The following is a 22,049-nucleotide window of genomic DNA, read 5'->3' as shown; positions in this document are numbered from 1 at the left end:
AGGTCCCTCGTAAGGCGGACACTATCATTTCATATGTAACTTCAGCGGTTGGCGCTATCAATCAAAAAATTGCAAATGCCGAAAAAGAGCTAGAAATGGAAAAGGTTAATGAACCATCTACTGTAGATTACCCACCTGCACCTATAGAGGTAATGAGCGATTGCATATTGACTGAGGCGTCACCCAGCCACGAACCTGTGACCCATAAGTGTCCGGTACAACTTGCAGAGAGTCACAGTTCAAACGTACCTCTAAATGCGGTTAAACAGAAGCCCAAGAAATGTGGGGGGAAAGCTAATCATGTGTCTCTTAATCAGGATCATGTTCATGACATTTGCTCACTTCTGGGGGATAAATTGGAAGAATTGATTAAGGCCCGATTAGAGCCAATTCTGGAGGAAATCGGCAAAGATATTGTTGACTGTTTGAACACTTGTTTGGCAGGTTTACTAAAGAGGTGTGAAAAAATAGACTCTTTTATTAACGATTTTCGTACTGTAGAGCGACACCCAGTAACTGATTGTAAGTCTGCTGAGAACAAAGACACAGAGCCTATGGCTTGTTCAGGGGTGAAAGACCTCCCTGGGAACTTATGCCCATCTGTATCATTTAAACATGTGTTACCAATCCCTTTTCCAAAAGTAGGTAGTCCCGGCATTAGAAATCTTACAATACAATCTAACCCTATCTCAGCAACAAAGTACACACACGAGATTAATGCTGCATGTCCTAATCCCCCCCTATTATATCTAACCCCAGTAGCCCCAGGTTGCACCTTCCACCAGACGCCGCCCCTTTTGTGGCAGTAATAACTGGGGTCCCACTCTTACAACAAAGTGAGAGAGAGTCTACCAGGGACCTCCTGGACAAAACCAGGGAATGGTGCAAACACTACTCTAGCGGGGAGTGTGATATATCCTCCTCCATCATCATGGCTAGAAGGGTGGGGTGGGTAGGACACAGGGCGAAGAACATTACCGGAGATTGTATCGTTGTAAACTTTTGTGGGAGCAATGTTGCCGAAAGACTATTCTGGGATGTGTCTCCTATTACAGACATTGACATTAGACCACTTCCTTTAGGTTATTTCTATCCTCCGGGGGGGAGTAAGAAGTCATATTCTCGCCCCTAGAGGATAACAAAAACGAGAGATATACCTACTCTAGGACCTTGTGACTTTGTTATGCATCTCAAGAGTGGTGTTTCTGCTCCTCCTCCCCAGCGCTCCCCCTCAATTGTGATACCCACACAGATTATTGAAGACATACAGACTGGGGGCTTGCCATTGCCATTGACAAATCGTTTTACATCTCTGTCACAGCTAGGTAATTCTGATTGACTATGCAAACCATGTGACATTGATCACACGTCCCCACTGAATCTAATAAAAAAAAATACATGTAGAATCCTTAGTTGGAACATTGCCGGTTCTAGAGCTAAGATCCAAGATGAGATATGGGTGGGCTTTGTTTCATCTTTTGATATAATTTCTTTTCAAGAAACTTGGCATACAGCTAACAGATTTGCCTTAGATGGGTATGCCCACTTTCGCATCCCTGCAAAACCGAGTGTAGCAGGGAGGGCAAACGGAGGCCTATCGTTATTAATCTCACTTAATCTGAAAGGGACAGCCAAATAGCTAGAGTCAGGCTCCCCCAACTGCCTAGCAGTAGAACTACTAGTCGTGAATTCCCCTGCTATTTTACTTATTAATTTTTATAATTCTCCTGAAAATGTCAGTATAAATCAACACTTAGAGTCCCTTGAGGAACTTTTAGACAAATATAGAACTATACATAACAGTTTTGAGATTATCCTCATGGGCGATTTTAATATTCACCCCTGCCGTTTGTATTGCATCTTGGAAGACAAAGGAGGGCCACCCTTTTCATTCCCCACGCATCTTGAACACACTAATCAAGGGGAAGCCTTGGAGAACTTTATGGCCTCCTTTAATCTTTATGAATCAAGTTGCTGCCCCTTAGGCCCCAGACGGCCAAAATTCAAGGGGAAAGACACAGGTTCAGTCATAGATTATATTTTTTTATCATCCTTTTTTTTGTCATTTATCTTAAGCTATAGGGTAGAAGACTCTATTTTTAGCGATCATAACCACATGATACTAGAGGTTGCTCAGGGGGGGGTATTAGATTTTAAAGACTCACAGGCGCAATGCGCGACTGATCTGACAACTAAAGATCAGGGTAGAAGGTTGAAATGGTCTAAAGTGACCCCGATCACTTTTTTAAAAGAGGTTTTAGTAAAGGTAGAAGAGGAGGTTGGCATTTGCTTAGACCCTGCGGCCCCTAATACTAGGATAGTTAAGGCTTTTAACATAATATGTCAACAAGTAAATACTGACTTAACGCTTAAAGCATACTCAGGTGGGCAGAGAGGAAAACGATGGTTTGATACAAATTGCACCAAGGCTCACTCCGCCCTCTTAAAGGGATTAAAGGAAACACCCAGAAATAAAACTCATATAGCGCTTCTAAGGAAGAAATATAAACACGCTATCCACGCTCGGTAAAACCGATCAAAGAACAAGCCTGGAATGACCTGCAATCAGACGAAGTCTTGCGGGACAGCTCTAAATTCTGGGAGGTGATTAATCATCCTTATTTTTCGGGGGTGGAGAATCACGGTGCGGAATGCGTTATCCCGGACGAGCAGTGGCTCGCCCACTTTGGTAATATTTATAGCCAGTCTTCCTCTGGTCACACACAGGAGTTTTTCCCCCACCCTCGTTTAGAGCCAATTCTAGCCTTCAGGGAGGAAGATGTGGAAAAATCTATAAACAAAACACTCAAGAATAAGGCCCGGGCCCCGATGTGGTTCCTGCGGATTTATATAAGTCTGCACCAAAATTTTGGGCGAAGATTCTGACCAACGTCTTCAAGGCTGCAAGAGAAAATAATTTTCCCGAGTCCTGGGCTAAGTCTATAATTATCCCAATCTTTAAAAAGGGCCAATTGGGTGATCCCGCCTGCTATAGGCCTATTTCCCTAATAGACTCTGCTGTTAAAATCCTGGGCAGAGTCATTTTAGGTAGGATAACAACATGGCTAGAAGGCAGAGGAACCATGTTGAATGCCCAGTACGGTTTTAGGGCCAAAAGGAGCACACTGGATCAATGTTTAAATCTGCACTTGATCATTAGTAAATACACCATAGTGAAAGAGGGGGCTTTGTATATGGCCTTTATGGACCTCTCCTCAGCCTTTGATCTGGTAAACAGGTCAAGGCTGTGGGGGGTCCTTTTGGACATGGGTATTGAGCCGGAGCTTGTTGGCCTCTTAGCTGACCTCCACCGTGGACTACAGGCCTCTGTCAGAGTCACGCGGGTGGGAAGATGTACTAGTTTATTTAAATCTGAGAGGGGGTGCGGCAAGGGTGTATCCTAGCCCCCCTCCTCTTTACTCTATACATAAAGGCACTAGAGCCGGCTCTCATCACCTCGGCGGTTGACGTCCCGCGTGCAGGGGAGACCAACATCCCGGTCCTCCTGTACGCGGATGACGCGGTTCTTTTGGCTCGTACAGGTGTGGCCCTCAACAGACTATTGGTCTCTTTTGGTGATTTTATGAACTCTTTAGATTTAAAAATAAATACTCAAAAATCCCAGGTCATGATCGCGGGATTAACTAGCAGGAATAAGAACCTATAACTTTCTCTTGCACAGGGAAACAAGTTCTGAGGGTCTCCTCCTTCACTTTCCTGGGCGTGATTTTTGACGACAGAGGAACATGGGGCGTCCAACACAAGTCAAAAACGAACGCATTCATAAGATCTGCTGCAGCCCTCCAGAGTTTTGCTAAAAGAATGGGGTCACGACCAATGGAGGATATTCTTAAAGTGTATAAAGCCAAATGCTTGGCTATAGCCACCTATGGGTCTTCAATCTGGGGATATACAAAATCTGATACTATCCAGAAGGCGGAAAACAAATTTCTTAGATCGCTGCTCTCAGTTCCCAGTCCACCCCCACTTTTACCATACACTCAGAGTTAGGCATTGGGTTTGTTACAGACCAAATAAAATCTGCCCCTGTTACCTGTTGGTTAAAAACCTGGCTTAATCAGGAGATTTCCCTAAACCATCTGATCCTCAAAGACTGTTTAGCCCTAGATAGAGCTCATAGAATCCCATGGCTGTCTTATGTACAATCAATGCTGTCTTATGCGGGGCGCATAGAGCTTTTTTATTCTCCTGATTGCATTAAACAAGAGGATGTCGCGGTGATAAAATCTACATTGATAAATTTATTTATGGCTGAGTGGGAGGAGATAGAGCTGAAAAAAACGATTGTCAGAAGAAACTATGCCCTTATCACCGCTTCAGGCATTGAACCCTACCTAGTTTTTGTAACTAGACCATTTTACCGTTTTCTTTTAACTAGATTTAGTTTAAATTTGATACACTTTTTGTTGGGCTCCTATGCTACGTGGGAAACCCCTGTTAATGCAAATCCCTGTGATTGCGAACATTTTTCATTACAGGACACATTACATTTTACTATGTTTTGCGAACACTATGCACAAATCAGAAAAAAATATTTGTTACCAATTCTCCGGGAGGCTGGCTTCTTACAGGTTAGGCCAGCGCTCCTGTTTTTACAACTTTTGTCTAGCGTACGCGTAACTTTTCATGTAGCACGTTTTTTAGTGGCAGGAGTTTGTTTAAACAAAAAGCGCATCAACCCACCGCACAGACACATTTTTAACTGAATTCTTTTAGTAAGTGCCGGCGGAATCATGTAATAAAATTGTTACAGGGAAGTTTTTAACGATGAAAGAAAATTTTTTATATACTGTCTTATTGAACTTATGATATATGCTTATTTTATACATGAAATTTTATCCATTTTTTTGTTTATTATAATTGTATGTATTTCATTGTTCTATATTACTATTTTGTATGACCTGTATCTTGTGACTTTTTGTGATTTTTTTTAATCAAATAAAAGTGATTGACTGACTACTAGGTGCTGTCTTCTTAACTGATGGTAAGATGGCACTTCCTAATGCTACCCCTGTAATAGTACATATGTAATTTATGGCATCTAAACAGTTAAGTGCATGTTTGTGTATCTTTTTTTTTCTTTCTTGTTTTTAACATAATTTTATTATGACATGAAGGCAAAGTTACAGTAAATAAAATAGAAACTCACCAAATAAAACAAGAAAGAATACAAAACAAAAAAAAGACATTTTGTGGCAAGCAACATAAGTTAAGACACTTCAATACAATGGACAAAAGGTAAATAATCTTATACATAAAAGACAAAGGGCTTGAATTCAGGTGAAAAAAGCATTACTCCAATTTAGCAAACAAACAATTTCTTTAGCATACTCCTAGACAAATTCTCCCCATATTTTTTTCACTTTGCATAATGCTCTTAAGCCCCTGGTTTTAGCTAATGCGCATTCCATATTATATGTGTCTGTTATAATTGCCCACTACTCTGCCGTCGAAGGTGGATCTTGTGCGATCCATGCTCTGGCCATTGCAAGCCTAGCGCAAGCCAGTATAATGCTAATAAGCTTTCTTAAGCTGGGGTCGCAAGATTGTGGTCCCAATAATACATCTGCGGCAGTAAATGATGTTAATCTATTCAATTTATGTGACACGGTCCTTTCCAGACCTCTCCAAAATGTTAATAATAATGGGCACGAATAAAACATATGCGCAAGATCAGCAGCATATAGATCACATTTTGGGCATCTCGCCCTATCACTCCTTGAGTTATTTGGTGCCCATTTCGAAATACGTGCAGGTGTATAATAGAGAACGCAAATAGTCTTATATGACTGCAGTCTTATGCTAGATGAGTGAACTGATTTACGAATAGTATCCAGTGTGTAATATATATCAAATTCAAATTTCAAAGCTTTATTCGACATTTGTCATAAAAGCATCCAGCCTAACCCTATTACAATAAATACTACATTTCTTAAAAATACTTCTAAAACACGTATTAAACAGTGACAGTCGAATATTATACATTAAAAATACAATAAAAATCGAATTATTTCTAATAAAATATTTTGGGACAATTCATACAATAGACTAAATGGATTGGGACAACACTATATCATTTACATGTGACTTTAAAGTGCGAGTGCGGATTGTCCAAGCCCAGGCAAGAAATTTAGCTACGGCAACAACCAATGGTGTGGAACAATCAGATTCAAGTATTCTGAGAGCTGTCATTTGACTGCGGGTGCCAATGTTTAGGCATAATGGCTTTAACCATTTACGCCTAGGACTAGCATATAAAGGACAACAGAACAACAGGTGGGAAATGTGCTCTATTTGATCTTTACAGTGGAAGCAATGGTCATCCCACAGTGGAGACCAATGTTTTTTAAATGCATTCACTGGTAATGTTCCTATACGAAATTGAAAATATAATTTCCTGTCATATGGTCGTTCTATTATGTCCCAATATGCTTCACAAACTGGATACATTTTAATATCACAGAAGCGATTAGTCAATTTTGATTGGGAACCTTTACAGAACATTGTTACGTAGACCATCTCCCAGTATAAGTCTTTCAATTTCGCTTTTGTAGGAAAGCTAGCCACATCATGATTGCCCCAAAGGTGTTCCAATTTTAGCAATACTAAAAGCCCCCGCAGTTCCTTCAGCCATTCAATACTATGAAAGCGGTCAAACTCGACCACATCTTTCAGAGCTGCAACATAATGGTTCAGTTCTGGAGTAACCATCAAACGTCTCCAATAGAGGAGTGGCCGTAGTCTAGCTATGTCCTCAATGTTTTTTCTGCCCAGGTCCAGCTTTAGCGGACTAACAGGTGTGCTTTGGGGGGCCATAACAAGCCCTCGTAAAAATCTGTTTTCCGCACGACCTAACTCTCCCAAGTTTGAAAACCCCCATAATTCGGATCCATATAAGCAGGCGCCTAATACTTTCATGTTATATATTTCTAATGCACATTTAACCGGCTTAGTTAGTGATTTGCGATGTTTTAGGGTCACTGCACCAGTAAGCTGGTTAAACTTCAATAGTGTCTTATTAATATGCGATTTCCACCTCATGTTTCCCTGGAGGGTGATGCCTAAATAAGTAAAGGCATCCACTTTCTCTAGAGGGGTTCCTTTATAATTAATTACGCCTTTGAATGAGGACTGGTAGTTTAGGCACATGAATTTTGTTTTTGTAGTATTCAGTTCAAGGCCCCTACTATCACAGTATTCACCAAAGGCATCAACCACTTTTTGGAGACCGCTTGGTGTGCGTGAAAGTAAAAGCGTGTCGTCCGCAAACATTAAAACAGGGACGTGGGAGCCTGCTATAACTGGAGCATCACATGGGGTTTTCATTAAATGGGCGACAATACCGTTTATATAAATTGAAAATAGTGTTGGTGCAAGGACACACCCTTGCCTTACTCCTCGTTCTACTGGAAAAGAATCTGTAACTTCTCCTTGCTTTCCCCATCTTATTCTAGCAAAGTTATTATCATGGAGGCGAACTAGGAGAGTAAGGAGTTCTTGGCTCAAACCTACATCAGCCAGCGTCTGCCACAGTTTTTCTCTGGGGACTAAGTCGAAGGCTGCTTTTAGGTCTACAAAGACTGCATACAACGTGCCCTTTTTTAGCGTGACATTTCTCCAATAAATGGTCAAGAAATAAAGGACCTGGTCAACACTACTAGTCAATGGCCGAAACCCTGCCTGATAGGGGGACAATATATTCTTCTCATTGATCCATTGCTGCAGCTTATTCTGAACTAGGCGCCCCATGAGTTTTTGTGCTGTGTCTATTAGACTGATGGGTCTGTAATTTTGGGCTAAAGTTTTATCACCTTTTTTAAATATGGGGATTATTTCTGCTCCCTTCCATGACGGGGGGACTTCCCCTCCCATCGCCACAGCATTTGCCAGCATTTTAAAATATGAACTCCAGGCAATCCGGTCCGACAAAAATACATCGGCTGGAATACCGTCCATGCCTGGGGCTTTTCCCCCCGCTATACAATCCAACGCTATACTAACATCCTTCTCGTTGAATATTGGAGTTTTAAAGAAGGTAAGTGGGGGTGTTTGATCGAAAATGTATGCAAGATTACGGGCATACTGTGGTTTAAAAAACTCTATCCATTGGTTTATGGGAACATTATTGTGTGGCTGGGCTGCTATTCCTCCCCTCTCCCATTTTACAATAGTCCAAAAACGCCTTGAATCCTTGGCTGCACATGCCTCCTTCAGTTCTTGCCAGCCTTCTTCGTCCCAGCGTTTCCTTGCCAGTTTTTGAGTTTGCCTATATGCATCTCTCGCCCTCCTAATTGCAATTGCATTACCTGCTTTCAATTCCAGACTCAAATTGTGACGTGCCGCCCTACAACTCTTATCATACCAGCCTTGTACTGGGTGATTTTTCCCCGCTTTAGCAAGAACCGCTTTTTTAACAAAGAAACTTTGTATTTTAGAAAAAAGTTTGTCATGGGCCTCCATCACGTGCTCTTGAAATTTGGGCGTCCCTTGGTACGACTCGATGATTTTTACTTCATCGGCTACCAATTTCTTTAAAACCTCCAATTGTGCCACATCCTCTACAAGCTTACTCCACTTAAGGTTACGGAGATCATTCGCGCATACTATATCCTGCGTCAATAATCCAATATTATTAGTTTCTACCATAGACTCATAGTGGGAATAAAATGTCAATCGCAGGGGGTTATGATCACTTTCTAGTCTGTCTTCTATAACCATATCTAGCATTTTACTCCAGATCCTTACGTCTAGAAGTATATAATCAATTCTGCTAGATGATCGACCATTGTCAAACGTATTGTGTCCTTTTTGATCGGAAGGCGAGCGACCATTTGTCGCTCTCAGGCCTCTCGCTAGGCACAGACTTTTTATCTGGATTGCCACGTTACTCCATTTTTTAATGGCAGGCAATTCCAGCTGCGGTATACCCCACTTATCATCCTCTTCCTCAGACAATGCCTTATCCTCTTCTCCCAGAGGCTCGAAGGTGACATTAAAATCCCCTCCCACTATGATTTGTTTCTGCGGAGAGGACATTTCGATGTTTTGCTCTAGGAGTGTGACAGTATTGGAGGTCCTACCGCTAGATACTCCTCTAGCGTAAACATTATACAGGATAATCTCCTGGCCATTATCCCATTTAATGTTAAGTGCCATAATATCATTAGATGGTATGGATAATTGTTTTATGGTACAATTCAGGGACTGCCTTATCCAAATTAGCAAACCTCCAGAGGGGCGTCCCAGCCGGTTTTTAATTGCCGGGATGTAAAAGTTAAGAAACCCCTCTCTGAAGGTTGGAGTAAGAGACCATGTTTCTTGTAACATGATTACATCATGATGGTCAATATAGTCGGCCCATTCCAATGTGGGTACCTTGCTTGCTATGCCTGCTATATTCCAAGATACGAGGGAAAGCAAGACAGAATCCTGTTGGAACAATAACTGCTCATTTTCAGATTTCCGGGTTATTGATTGACTATCTGGTCTTATTATTCTGCCCTCTATTGGTGTAGCCATAGGCTCCATCACCACTGCATTAAAATCGGTACCCTCTGTAACCAATTTATGTACCGTGGGGACAGGATTTCCATATGCCATATGCGATAATCTCTCTATATCCATATTCTGCTTTACCAGCGGAGTACATGTCATATTTCCTCTATTTCGGTGCTTTTGCGACAATAGAGTTTCTCGGCTAGTGAGTCAATCACATTCATTTAAGTTGGACAAAGCCGAGTAGCGATTTTCTAGATTTATCCCCCAATCATGAATTTGTTGTTCACCCCTGACCCTACTAGTTCCCACTGCTGACCACTTTGTCCTTAGGATGCTGGGCTTTGCCACTAGACCTCTTCTACTGTAAAAAAAGTCCAACGTCAATGGGACTATTTCTGCCCTTCTACGCTGGGGTGGAAAGATATTAAGCAGAATGTCTGATAATACATCGGGGCCCTTAAGATTCAATACCACGCAATCCCCAGGAAATTTCTTTGGTTTTGTCCCTATCCACTTTACTCTTCTTGCTGTTAGGAGGTCATCAGACAACTTTTCTCTACCCCATGGAGATATTTGCATATTGTTTCCTAACCACTGCAAGGATTTATTTAAGAGAGAATCAGGGGTTTCAGACTGGTCTTTTTCGAGTGGTGGGACATTAGCCAATACTAAAACCAGTGGGGAAGCTTCCACAATCAGTTCTACGGGGTTTAGTTCTAGATGGGGATTGGGTGTAAAAGCATCCCCTTGGGTTATCAAAGGTACAGGAACTGGAGATTTACCATCATTATTTTCAACACTGGGTATACTTATCCCAATAGGGATAGATGTTGGTTGTGGGGTAACAGTCATGTTCACCAGCTTTTCGTCTAACTTGTTCATAATTACATTGGGGAGTTGATCCACATTATCATTCGTAATTTTTAAAAGTGCCTCCAGCTTATGAACTTTGTCAGACAAATGATCTACTTTGGATATAAGAGGCTTGATTATGCAGGATAACTTAGCTTCTAACATAGCCATAAACTTATTTGACAACAGCTCTTCAAGGTTTGTTGTGTTACTCCTTTCCTCCCTTATTTCATCATTAGTGTTTTTGTGTTTAATTTTAGGGGGGGTTGCAGGTTTTTTGCTGTTAGACCGTAGACCTAGCCTTTTCGGGGGGACCTTGGAGGGTCGTTTGACTACTCTTGGGGCCGGAACTGGCGTTGGCGAAGAGACACTCTCTTCAACCACCTCTAGATCAATACAGGACCTGTGTAGCTCCTCCCCGTTAATAAATCAACATTTGTGTCAAGATGTAAAACACTTATAGGAGGGTTTAACACTGAACTATCATCATCATTTATGGCATTTTCCGTAACTGTTGTGTTCACTGCCTCTAAATCCAAATCAATAAGGTCCGAAGCTTCGCTTTGAGAGCGGGGAGAAGAGTCACTCAGACCCAAGGAGGACCTCCGGTCACTGATTATTTTTGCCACTCTGTGTACCAGGTAATTGTCCATGGTGTTGGCAGGGGTGGTAGGTATTTTCTGTTTGGACATAGTTCAGTACACTTGGAGCGATACAAATAAAATGGACAACAGCTGGCAGTCTAATGACCAAGAGAACAGGCAAAAAACTCACGGTTCTGAAGATGTTAATAACCTGGCCCAGTCCAGTCCCGGCCAGTCTAGGACTGTCTAAGACTGTCCCGCCCTTGTCCCGGGCTTCTCCCGCGCGCGACTCGCGTGTGCGAGAGGCGTTCCCTGCTGATAAGGCGCCTCCTGGTGCGTGGGCGTCGTCACACCCGCCGCGTCCACCCCCGGGGCAGCTGGGTGATGTAGTTCCCCAGCTGCTGCTGCACCGGGTGGATAGCGGTGGATGGCGGTATGGGCGCTGACCCTCTGGCCGTTTCCCTCACGGCGCGGTTTGCAAAGATTAGGAGCCGGTGAGCTGGAGCAAGAACAAAGCGAGATGGCCGTTCCCCTCACGGCAGGCAATGCGGCGTCTGAAGTGTCCCAAGAGCGCTTCGGCGCTCCCTGCTGATAAGGCGCCTCCTGGCGCATGGGCGTCGTCACACCCGCCGCGTCCACCCCCGGGGCAGCTGGGTGATGTAGTTCCCCAGCTGCTGCTGCACCGGGTGGATAGCGGTGGATGGCGGTATGGGCGCTGACCCTCTGGCCGTTTCCCTCACGGCGCGGTTTGCAAAGATTAGGAGCCGGTGAGCTGGAGCAAGAACAAAGCGAGATGGCCGTTCCCCTCACGGCAGGCAATGCGGCGTCTGAAGTGTCCCAAGAGCGCTTCGGCGCTCCCTGCTGATAAGGCGCCTCCTGGCGCGTGGGCGTCGTCACACCCGCCGCGTCCACCCCCGGGGCAGCTGGGTGATGTAGTTCCCCAGCTGCTGCTGCACCGGGTGGATAGCGGTGGATGGCGGTATGGGCGCTGACCCTCTGGCCGTTTCCCTCACGGCGCGGTTTGCAAAGATTAGGAGCCGGTGAGCTGGAGCAAGAACAAAGCGAGATGGCCGTTCCCCTCACGGCAGGCAATGCGGCGTCTGAAGTGTCCCAAGAGCGCTTCGGCGCTCCCTGCTGATAAGGCGCCTCCTGGCGCGTGGGCGTCGTCACACCCGCCGCGTCCACCCCCGGGGCAGCTGGGTGATGTAGTTCCCCAGCTGCTGCTGCACCGGGTGGATAGCGGTGGATGGCGGTATGGGCGCTGACCCTCTGGCCGTTTCCCTCACGGCGCGGTTTGCAAAGATTAGGAGCCGGTGAGCTGGAGCAAGAACAAAGCGAGATGGCCGTTCCCCTCACGGCAGGCAATGCGGCGTCTGAAGTGTCCCTTATGCGCAAGATCAGCAGCATATAGATCACATTTTGGGCATCTCGCCCTATCACTCCTTGAGTTATTTGGTGCCCATTTCGAAATACGTGCAGGTGTATAATAGAGAACGCAAATAGTCTTATATGACTGCAGTCTTATGCTAGATGAGTGAACTGATTTACGAATAGTATCCAGTGTGTAATATATATCATCAGGGGTAATATTAGCCTCCAATTTCTGGCTCCAGCGTAAGGCTAGTTTCCTACAGTCACCATCTGTCTGTGATTTTAAACATCTATATGCGAAACTAATCAATGATTTATTCTTAGTTACATGTATACACTCCCAAAAGCACGAATCCGATAATACATTGATATTAAGACTGTGAATAAAATAGTCTCTAATTTGATTGTATTTTAAGTGCATACTTTCCGTAATTTTATAGAGCGTTCTAAGTCTCTCGAATGATAAAAACCCAATATTATCATAAATCCCCAAGATTTTTAATACCCAATTGTGCCCATGATCTCCCCCCATCGTGGAAAATTCCTGGTAGAGCTGGATTATCCCACAGAGGGAGTCTGGGATGGTATAACGGCATTTGGAATATGCTAATAAGGGCTCTCCATAGAAAAACTATGGGCCAGATGTAGGTATCCAAATACCGGTTGGTAACGGCCAGAAATACTGATTTTCTGCCGTTACCGACCGGTATTTGGATACTGAGATGTAGGGCACTAAAAAATACAGATTCAGTAATTTTACCGAATCTATAATTTTACCGATTCGGTAAATTTACCGAATCGGTAAAATTACCGAATCTGTATTTTGAAATGTAGGTAGCACTGTAAACAGTGCTACAGGGCTTTAAGGATTCGTTATTTACCACCAACTATTAGTTGGTGGTAAATACCAAATTCCTATGTAAATGCAAATATGTGCATTTACACCTGTGCCATGTGACAGACATACATGCCCTTAGGGCATGTATGTGTGCCACATGACACACAAGCACTAATCAGGGGTGCAACAAGGTGTCAAGTGACATCATGCCACCCTTGACTTTTTCGGTATTTACCAAATCAGGCCCATAGGAATGAATGGCAAATACCGAATCGGTAATTACCGATTCGGTAAATACCGAATCTTACCGATTCTGTTTTTTTTACCGAATTATTATCTACATCCCAAATACCGATTCTGAAATACCGAATCAGTAAAATTCGGTATTTTAGAATCGGTATTTTCAGATTACCTACATCTAGCCCTATATCTCTTGCAGTCTTAGATTTGACCCGCTTAAAGTAATTCGGATCAAATGTACGATATAAAAACATTTTGAATTCAGTTCTTAGCATAAATGCATAATAAAAAAATGGCTCTTTATATAGGAGTATTATAATACGAATGTGACCTATAAATGTCAACCTGAAGTATGCTTTCAAATCAGGGAAGTCAAGACCCCCTTTATCATAAGATAACTTAATTAAATCAAGTGCTTGTCATTCTTTTTTATAGCCCCATATAAAGCTAGTTAATATGCCATCTAAGCGTTTAAAAAAAAGATTATTAATGCGGAATAGAATTGATCGAAATAAATAAATAAATTTGGGGAGGATCTTCATTTTAATTAAGTTAATCTTGCCAATTAAACTCAGTGGAACTTAGTGCCATTTGTTTAGAACAGTAGCTGTATCTTTTAACAGTATTTCATAATTCAATGTAGCTATCTCTTCTGGGCAGGCAGAAATTTTTACATCAAGATAAGTAGCCATTTTACAGACTCCCTGAATTTGATCCTTTGGTTTGTAATTCATATTAATTTGCGTCTTATTAGTTTTTAATTTGTATCCAGAGACTAAACCAAACGTCCTGGCCTCCGTGATAATCCCTATTATTGCTTCTTTAATATTTGTCGAGTAAACCGCAATATCGTCTGCGTATACCGTCAGTTTAAGGGTATTGAGGCCAGATGAGAATGTACTATACGCGTTTTTTTTGTATTACAACTAAAAACAGTTCGATGGATAAAGCAAATAATAATGGTGACAGTGGGCACCCTTGACGGGTGCCATGCAAAATAGAAAATGTGTCCGAATGCATCCCTGCATAGCAGACTTTTGCCCTTGAGTTATCATACAGAGCCTTTATCAATTTCAAAAATGAACCTTTAATACCGAATCTGTCCAGCACAGCCCAGAGATAGTCCCACCCCACTTGGTCAAATTCTTTCTCAGCATCAAGTAGTATCATTCCGAGGGGAGTGGAGTTTACTCTGGCAGCATCAAAATCCGTAAAGGCCATGTTAATATGGGTCGTGGTATCCCTGCTGGGTACAAACCCATGTTGTTGTGGAGAAACCAGGGCAGAGATTATTGGGGCGAGCCGGTTAGCAATTATTTTGGCAAATATCTTCTCATCAGTATTTATTAAAGAAATTGGTCAGTAAGACCCGCATTCATCTGGATTTGTATCCTTTTTAAGAAAAAAGATGATTTGCGTGACATTCCATGACTCGGGACCTTTCCACTCTTGTCCAATATATCCGACCACTTGACTGAGTGTAGGAGCTAATTCCTCAATACATAGTTTATGAGGTTCAACCGGGATCGAGTCCTCCCCTGACGATTTACCGGAAGGTAGAGTGGCAATTGCAGCTCTAACTTCTTCTTGAGTAACTTCCTTATTTAGTATATCTTCATGATCAATATCAATATGCTTCAATTCATTATTCTTTAGATACATAAAGATGTCATCAAGACCCGGACGGTTTTCAGGGGTGTCTAATTCCTTATAATATCTAGCAAACTGTTCTAATATTTTAGAGGGATTATTATATGTCACATTGTTTTTGCCTTTAATGGCCCGAATTATTGTTTTAGCCTTATTTTCTGCTACCTTATAAGCCAATATCTTCCCTACTGTTTCCCCACCTTCGTATTGGGAGAGATGATATTTATTCAGTTTTGCGAGGCTCTTTTCTCTCAGTGTCTGTTTTAAATCAGATTTAAGGCCAATTAGAGTATAGGTTAATTCTTCTAAATTGGAGCCTTGTAACAGCGCTGTTGCCAGTTGTGTTTCCACAGATAATATTTTCGCTAAGGTGTTATCAGTGTCCATTTTGTTTACCGAGTTCTGCCTAAATATGTATTGCTGAGTAAAGCCCCTGATGCTAGCCTTGCAGCAATCCCAAACCATATTGTACGAGGCTGAACCAGTATTAATTGCCAAGAAATCTATTATGTGGGCCTTAAGTTTCGATATAAAATATCTATTAAACAATAAATGTCGTGGGAACCAGAAGCAGCGGGGGTTAAGTTTCTTCGTTTGTATTTTCAAAGATAGGATGATAGGGTTATGATCGGATGTAACCCGTGGGCATATCTCCATAATGTTTGTTTCCAGAATATCATCAGACGCCCATGCCATATCAATGCGGGAGCACAATTTATGCGCCGCAGAATAGTAAGTATAGCCAGCAACATTAGGGTGTAATGCCCTCCAAGCGTCTTTGATATTATGGATACGCCCAATTTCTAAAATAGCTGCCCTGGTTTTACGCATCCTCCTACATGCCCCCCGTCTAGTAGTGTCAACATTGTAATCCATAATACAGTTAAAATCACCAAATATAAGATGCTCCCCCTCCCACCCAAGAAGTTCAATGTTTATCTTATACATAACAGAAGAATTGTCTATATTTGAACCATAGACCACGCAAAATGTATATTTCCTATTTTCTCTAATTAATTGGGCAATAGCCAATCTCCCGTTTTTGTCTGTCAGGGTTTTAATTTTCTCAGCCTTGAATAGTTTATTCTGTAAGATAGCAACACCCCTAATTGACATGTTTAGATCAGAGCATACGACAATATGATATCCTAATTCCTTAAGTACATTTCGATCTTTATGACATATATGTGTCTCAGACAGTAAAACTATATGTAGGCTACATATCCTTAGTTCCACAAAGACTAAGCATTGTTAATTCTTACTATTCAGCCCTGCTACATTCCAAGCCAGACACCTTACTTTGTTCATAATAGTATCTTTCGCACCTCCGCCTGCCCAATTCCCCTATACATAAGCAAAACATTGCGCCACTAAATATCTTTTTCGAAACTCGCCTCATGTCAATTTTTCTAGTTTTACCCCTAAACCCTCCTCTCACCCCACCCTGCATCCACCCTACCACCCTCACCCTCCCTCTGATTCTTCGTAGAGGAGGAGTCCTCTCTCTGACCAGCTGTCGTTGGTTTGGGCAGCCCTAAAAGGTACAGCAGGTCAAAACTCTCTCTCCCACAAAACTTTTTTTTAAAAAAGAACCTCCATATCCTTACTGCGGTTATGGTTAGCACTGGGAAACATCCATGGCAAATCCAAAGGAGAAAAAAGTTCCTTCATTCCCCATGGTCCAAAAGCCGTTTCGTAAAGCCCTATTGAGAATATATCAAAGAAAAGAAAGGCAATCCCGCTAACCGCAAATTAATAATCTATTAACAGTGTCTTTTGAAGTTTTTTGGCATACTCCTTGGCGTACTAAATCATACTAAATCATCTTATATAGCCACGTATTGTTTTTATTTAAATACTCTTGTTATACTTGCTAATCTGCTGATTTCTCAGTATATTCACTTTTCAACTATTTTTTCTGCTTCAATTTCATCTGAGAAAAAAAATGTGTGACCATTCTTAAATACTTTTAGGCGGGCTGGTTCTTGCAGAAAGGCTTGACCCCCCATAGCCTTAATTGGATCTATGAACTGTCGTAGCTTCCAGCGCCTGTCCATGGTAATTTTACTCAAGTCTGATCTAACAAAAAAGTTAAAGACACCATGGTGACTGGTCGATTAGGTCGTGCTTCCAGTGACATCGCTTGTCTTAACAAAAAAATACCCATATAAATCAAAAAGGGTGTAGGATACTGGTTATTTTTGTTGCGCTGGACTAGCGGCAATCTGTGAACCCTTTGTAGCTGTGAGTCCCAGTCCCAGTCTGATAAGTCCGGAAATGCTTTTTGGAAAAGCTGAACCATATATGCTCTTGGATCTCCACCCTCAGCCCCTTCTGGTATGCCGAATACTCGTAGATTTTGTCTCCTATGACGATTTTCCAAATCCTCAATTTTATTTTGCAGATTTGCAATTTGACTCTCATGTTTATTCACACACGTCTGCGTGCGTTTAGAAAGTTCCACTGTATCTACAACCCTTTGTTGTAGCTCTGTGACCTCTTGCGTGAGACCCCCATCTTGTTTTCTAAAATATTTAGGGACTGCTGCATTTTATCGTTATCTGCGCGCATCTGCATATAGTGTTGGGATTCAGTTCTCTGTTCATTGAGGGGTTGTACAATCCTATTGAGTCTTCTTTAGTGTCCAAAGTATTGCTTATACTCTGCGATTGAGCTGATATTTGAGTTGGCCTTGTATTCAAGTTATCAATATCATCAGTCACAGCATTAGGTTCTGATATAGTCTGAGAACAGTTTTGATCAGGTATGTTTGGGATGCACACGTCAAATAAATTAACGCTCTTAGGCTGCGTTTCTTTAAGTATACCTTCTCCTGGGCCCTTCACTGACAGACGTTGTACCATCGTCTTTACCCCGCCAGAGGCCTGCACCCATTTTCGTAGAGGGTTATTATCTGCCATTGTTTTTGTTTTTACTCCACTTTGCGTATGCATTGGGTTTTTTTAAATTTTGTTTTTAGATTTTCCTTCAGCTTTTTTTGTGGTAAAGCCCTTAGTAATATTATATGTTTTACCGGGTATGGCTTCATCCGTATCTTCAAAGTCTTCATTAAATTCAGAGTCAGCTTGTGAGTCAATTTGTGAGTCATCCCCTCCGGTAACTTTGTCTATAGCCTTGCAGAGCTCATCTCCCAGCTTATGCGTCATACTTAAACCAGAATTATTTTGGAAAAGTTGTTCATAATTAATGCACTCAGATGAAATTGTTGCTTCCGGGCATATAATCACATCACCCCCACAGACAGTTTCACATAGACAGGAACAATCTTTATTTGCAGGTAGTACTGAGGTTGAATTTATTACATCCATACACGGTGCATTGACCATGACTCCCTCTGTATCTACAACTACGTCTGCTTCTTTCCCAGCATGCCTGTGTATCTACAGTGATATAAATCTTCTTGTTTCACTTCAGTTATTACATAGAGGCCCTCCTGCCTAACCATTTCCCTTTACAGAAACATACAACTTTGAAGTGAGAGCAAAGCAAATTTAACCATGATATAGGGTCCTTCAACACTGGTAGGCACATACTGTGTTCAAAGGACCCAGCAACTGGGACTTGCCACCATTTGGCTAAATAGAGCAGGAGGAGATAAAGGTTTGTTCTAGTTTCTCCTCTAACCCTGCTAGCCAGTATATATGCCAGGCTCACCGCTTGGCACCACCCATGGCAGCTTTTAATGCTGTAACTACCAAAATGTTAAGAAAAATATCATAGCCCATTGTGATCATGGAATAGGTGTTGTATGATGATATTATACTTGTGGTAATGATTTTTCACATTCCCCAACTAACAATCTGAGAACAGTTTTCCAGCATAAAAAGGGAGTTACTTAGGTCATGCTCCTCTCTATTTAAATCTCTTCGCTTGATATAAGCCTTTAGCATGTCAGATAGTTCCCTGTTTCCAAAACCATGGCCAGCAGTTAAGCTCAAGATGATGACTGCACAGCTCAAATGTTCCTTGTAAGCAAAATCTTTTCCTGAGTAGAGAATACAGAAGTGTTTATTTAAGAAAGCAATTCTCTGTGTCCTCCTCCCCAGCCCTGTATTGTGCAAATGACCACACCACACATGGAGTTCTGTATTTTGCGTATTTATTCTTCAGAGTGCAACCGTTAAATGAACGTACTTCATCAAAAGCTTTATTAACCATACCCAGCCACTCCCATTGGATTATGTAATAATTGTAAGGAGTATGCCGATGCAAATTAAGGGCTTCATACACATAAACATGGGACACAACCTCTCCCCCTTCCTTAAATAGAAAAGTACTAACAAGTATATAAACATATACACATTACAACTCGTCAATGATTTGTCGAGGTGATCGCACCAGCATTCCAGATCTAGTTATACCAGATTAGTGAGGAGCGCCTTCATCTGAAGTGTCTGGAGAAGAGTTGGATGCTTGACTTGGGTGCTCAGGTGGATTTGCCTCACTACCTAGGTCTTGAGCTGATGAACACTGACAAAAATACTTAAATTGTGATGAGACCCCTGTTATGGATGTTTGATGATTAAATGATTAATAAAAGCCTTTAAACTTTCTGCTATTGAAGGTTGGACCATTGTCAAATTTTAGAATGCAGGGAACAACCTATGTTGTGAAAATTTCATCCAGGTTTTCGATGGCTCTGAAATGTGTGGTTGATGATATGTCTTCCACTAGAGGAAAACATGAGTACTCATCAACAACTACCAGGAGGTGATGTCTGATGTTGAGAGGTCCAAAGAAGTCGACAGCAATCCAGTCCCAATCTTGCTTAGGGAGATGAGAGATGTTCAATGGGTGCTGAGTTGTTTTGAGGGACAAGCAGTTGCATAGATGGCAATCTTTAACCCGTTCGGAGCTGCGCAAATGTTCGCGCTGTGCGGGCGTTTTATTGAGTGGGTGGAATTTGGATGGCCTCGGCAGTCCTCCGCACACGCCCACCGTGACATCGGACGGCCATGGGCATCCAAAGCACACAAGGGGTTAACCTCCCTTTCAACTCATTTGTCAAAACGCAGGAACTACACTTACATCCTGTGGGCTCTTTTTTTCTAATGACACAATGTCATTTGTGTGCCAGTTCAACACCTTTCTGCCTCAGGCTTTTAGGGATAACTATTCTTGCCCCTATGACACCCTCATGCTTCCTCCGTGATTGTGTTGTAATGAGTTCTTTGAGCTTAAGCATGTATTTGTCAGTATTAGTGGCTGTCAGAATGGAGAGAGAGCTGCAGGCATAAATTGATGTAGGCCTCAGCCGCTTTGTATGTTGCATTATGATGCTGTAGAGGCACTCATGGAAAGTAGTCCTCAGGGTTTCTAACTTTACCCAGTTTGTGCACAATCGTATAATCATATTTATTCAGACGCAACCCAAACCTCTCAATGCAATGGGGAATCTTGGATGTTGGATTTCTGAAATGGTGAGCAACGCTTGATGATGTGTGAAATGCTTTCTGTACAGAAACACATGGAAGTGTTCATATGCCCATACAACAGCTAAGCTTTTTTTTCTCCGGTTGAGACTAAGCATGTTCAGTCTGAGATAGACTCTGGCTAGCTTAGGCCACAATGTGCCTCTGAGCATCAGGTTATCCATAATGTTGGGCAAGAATGTCTCCCAACATCTCCAGGCTTGCACCCACTCAATTTCTGTATGCGATTTTGGATCAAAGTAAGAGCTTCAGTTGCCTTTTCAATTGCATGTTTTATTTTCTTGAAACTTCACTCACATTCAAATGACCATTCAAACAGAACACCACGCTTTGTTAGTTCTCTTAGAGGGGCACTCACAGTGGCAAAGTCATGAATATACCAAGAGCAGTAGCTAGACATACCCAAGAAGAATGAAAGCCTGGTCACATCTTCTGAAGGGTAGGTATATGACAATACTTGTACCTTTTCGGGGTCAGGAGACATCCCCTTTTTAGAGAAAATATGCCCAAAGAATTTGTCTGTTTTTGTGAAATTTACACTTCTTAGCAGTTAGTATGAGACCTGCATCAGCAAGTAGGCGGCATACTTGTGTGAGTGCTTTGTCATGTTCCTTTTGTGCAGCCCCAAACACCAGTATATCATTACTGTATTAAAAAGCATGTGTGACGGGCTGAATTACTCTACAAATGACTTCAAAGAGTTCAGCAGCTGACTACGCACTAAAACTGAGCGACACATTTGCACCTCCCTTGCCTCACTTCTGTGATACGGCAGAGTCATAAATAATGCACCATGTTGCAACATATTTTCAACGTGACACATCTAGGGAGATGCCTCACGTTGTAAAGCCCTGCGCTACATTGTACATGCGTCAGGTATAATGTATGTAGGGTGATCATTCCATTGCAAGATAGCCTTGTAAAAAGTGCGCAGTGAAATCTACAGGATTTCACTTAGTCACTTTTGCGGTGCTGCTGCATCAAAACCTTACGCCTACTTGAAGCAGACGTGAGGAGTGACGCAGCACAATAAGTTTAAGCCACCCCTGAGCATTGCTGGAGTTGCATCGTGCTTGTGACATGACTCCAGCAATGCGCTGCCCTTACAACAAAAGATGCAACAAAAGATGCGACACGTATCTGTCTATCCTTGCGCTGTGGTGCACCACATTGTAAATGCAACGCATCCATGGTGGCGCAAGGGTATTTTTGCGGGTCGCATCTTTACTGGCACATCCATAATAATATGCAGAGATGCACCAGTCCTTGTAAATCTGCTCCGAGTCTTTTATATCTGAACAAACCAATATCCATTTAAAAAATAATAATGTACCTGCAGTGTTTTTTTAATTCAAATTGATGGTAAACTTTGATCAGATCAATGCATGAGAAGACTTAGATGTCTTTCTCTTTGTATTGCTTTGTTGGACAGTCTCATATCAACACAAATGGACACTGAAGCTCCACTGTCCTATTTCGGCAAAACCACAATGGGTGAAACCCAGTGTTGTACCTGTACAGCGCTCAATAATATCATGCTTT

The 22,049-nt window shown here is 42.2% G+C and overlaps 1 protein-coding gene across 1 annotated transcript in view; it reads left to right on the top strand.

Annotated features, from left to right (window-relative positions):
• The window catches only part of LOC144781948 (cytochrome P450 2G1-like), a 528,779-nt gene that overhangs the window by 473,977 nt on the left and 32,753 nt on the right, over positions 1-22,049 (top strand). The gene's annotated exons all lie outside the window — the stretch shown is intronic.

This window comes from Lissotriton helveticus, chromosome 9 (genome assembly GCF_964261635.1).
Source record: "Lissotriton helveticus chromosome 9, aLisHel1.1, whole genome shotgun sequence".
In the NCBI taxonomy this organism is placed as follows: domain Eukaryota; kingdom Metazoa; phylum Chordata; class Amphibia; order Caudata; family Salamandridae; genus Lissotriton; species Lissotriton helveticus.
Note: the sequence above shows the minus strand (reverse complement) of the source record. Positions and strands in the feature narration are given on the sequence as shown.